The sequence below is a fragment of the Orycteropus afer genome, unplaced genomic scaffold, assembly GCF_000298275.1.
Source record: "Orycteropus afer afer isolate SDZICR_OR568_19922 unplaced genomic scaffold, OryAfe1.0 scaffold01009, whole genome shotgun sequence".
Taxonomy (NCBI): Eukaryota; Metazoa; Chordata; class Mammalia; order Tubulidentata; family Orycteropodidae; genus Orycteropus; species Orycteropus afer.
Genome location: NW_006922596.1, coordinates 309,098 through 311,600, shown reverse-complemented (window position 1 = coordinate 311,600; position 2,503 = coordinate 309,098).

Below are 2,503 nucleotides of genomic sequence, written 5' to 3'. Positions count from 1 at the left end.
GTTTCTAGGGCTTTGAGCAGGCTATTTTTGATGACATATTTATTTGCAAGACTGCAGCTCAACTTCAGGAAAGATTCTTATTGTTAGAGCATCACAAATTTCTGCCAATTTCAGGCACACTCAAAGATCCTGCCTCTGCTTCCCCAAAGCACTAAAGAATGCCTCCAACGCAAGAATCCCGGGAGTGTGGTTTCTTCCCTCTCCCTGTTCTGTCTGCCCGTGGTGCTGACGTAAAACCACCAGATCGCTAATGGCAGGCTCTGGGTTTGTCTGTGATACCGCCCAGCTGCAGCGCCAAAGATGCGCAGTTTGAGCTGTGTACCTACTAGTGACCTGCAGTCCGGATCTCTGTGAAAAAGAAAAGCATGAAGTCTACCAGTCTAACCCCAGTCTACTCTGTGACCCGTTGGGAGCAGAGGGAGCTACCTTCCTGCCGCAGCAGTAAGTTTTCCTCCAAATCTCAGGGGAGGTGTCTGTGCCCACAGCCAGCACCCAGGAGACCCAAATTACCTCCAAAAAATCAAGATGAGCTGCTGGAGGCAGGTCTCTGACGCTGCCCACCAGATATTGGTGTGGTCACTGGTAAGCTGTTATAAGGCATCCTCCCTCTTGGCTGAGGGATCTCAGGCAGGCGCCCTAGCCCGGCACAGAGTGACTGCTCCAGAAAAGTTTCCAATGGCTCTCTCAGGTGCCTGTCCATCCTCCTCCAGTAGCTCTTTCCTAAATAATCTCCCTGCAACTTTCCTCTAATTCTGATATTCCGTGTTTGATGTACTCTGAATCTGTGAGCTGTTCAGAGCACTGAAATTCCTAATTTAAACTGTTGTGTCTAGTTTTCCAAGACCTTAGATGCCAGAGGGATAAAGCGTGCTGTGCACTGGCTGGACTCCATTTTGAACTCTTCAATGACCTTTTACTTTCTTCGTGGATGATTTTTTTTAAAGCTTGTTTTACATTCAACATAATGCATACATTTAGTTTCATTCCCCATTCGCCATGTCCAACACTAACCCAGTCTCCTCCCCTCTCTACACTGTGACCCTTCCCCTGTCCCCCTCATATTTATGCACTCTTATTGGTCCTACATTTCCTCAGTTTGAATGTTGGTCCTCTGGTTCCCATGGTCCATTGATTTAAGGGATGTATTGCCACAGAGTATGTGGGTGTGTCATCCTGAATTGAATGGTCTGCATGTACATCTTGCTAACTATTGGGCTGAGATCTCACCCCTGGGGGTGAGTTTTATTCCAGGGTCAGAATGTATTCCAGGGCCATAGTATTGGGAGTCTCACCAGATTTCATCTGACCAGTGACTCTGATCATTATTGAGTTTTTGAAATTTTGTTCCACATTTTCCCTCCCAATCTATCCAGGATCTCCAGATTTGATCTGGAGTGGTTGGCATTGGGAGCTGGGCACCATATAGTTCTTCTGGTCTCAAGGTCCATCGTGTCCTAGGGATAGTTGCTTCTAAATGCTGCCCCGCTTGTTTTCTTTTTCATTCTTCTTCACTTCCGATGCTAGGAGACTGTTAGTTCCATCTTGATGGCTGCTTGAAAGCTTTTAAGACCCCAGTCGCTACTCACCAATGTAGGATGTGGAGCAATGCTTTTATGTATTTTGTTATGCCATTTGAGTCTGGTGTCCCCCAGTACTATGGTCCCGAGGTAGTAGATCTATTGCATCTCTCTCCCATAGTGTCGGGATGTCTGTGAGGGATTACTCTGTCTGTCTTCTATTGTTTCTGTAAGGACTGCAGGTATTTTGTATCACTGGTGTCTGTACAAGATTAGCCTCAGCTGAATCTGTCCTTGGTCTAGAGTGTATCTGTATTCACTGAGCCCTGTCTGATCATCTCAGGTGTTTATGTGTTTATCTGTATAGCCTAGTGTTTGGTATTAATGGCAATGTGGTATTGTGGACACATTGGTTGGTTTTAGCATCTCTTGTCTATCTCTTTTGTGCACAGTTCGGTGTCCTCTCATTTCCCAGTGTTATTGTGGTGGTCATATATCCTTCCCGTATATCCCTCCCCCTATCCATATCAGCATGTAAGCCTCAACTAGCCCTAAATTAATCCCTCCCATTCCCTCCCCATCCCAGTAACCTACTAGGTGAGTTCTCTTTCCCAAGCAAACCCTTCTCTGTCTTTTTACAGTAATGCATTCATACAGTACTTGCCTTCTGCAATTGACTTATTTCACTCAACATAATGTCCTCCATGTTCATCCACGTTGTGAGATGGTTTGCATATCCCTCATTGTTCTTTAATGTGGCATAGTATTCTATTGTGTGGCTATACCATAATTTGGTTAACCACTCATCTGTTGATGGGCAGTTAGGTTGTTTCCATCTCTTTGCTATGGTGAATTCTGCTGCGATGAACATAGGTGCTTCCTCAAGGGTATATCAACACCCCAACATTATGTCATAATTTAGTCCATAAATCGATCACCTTTTTCTTCCACAAGACATCACACTGGTCCATTATATTGATGATGTT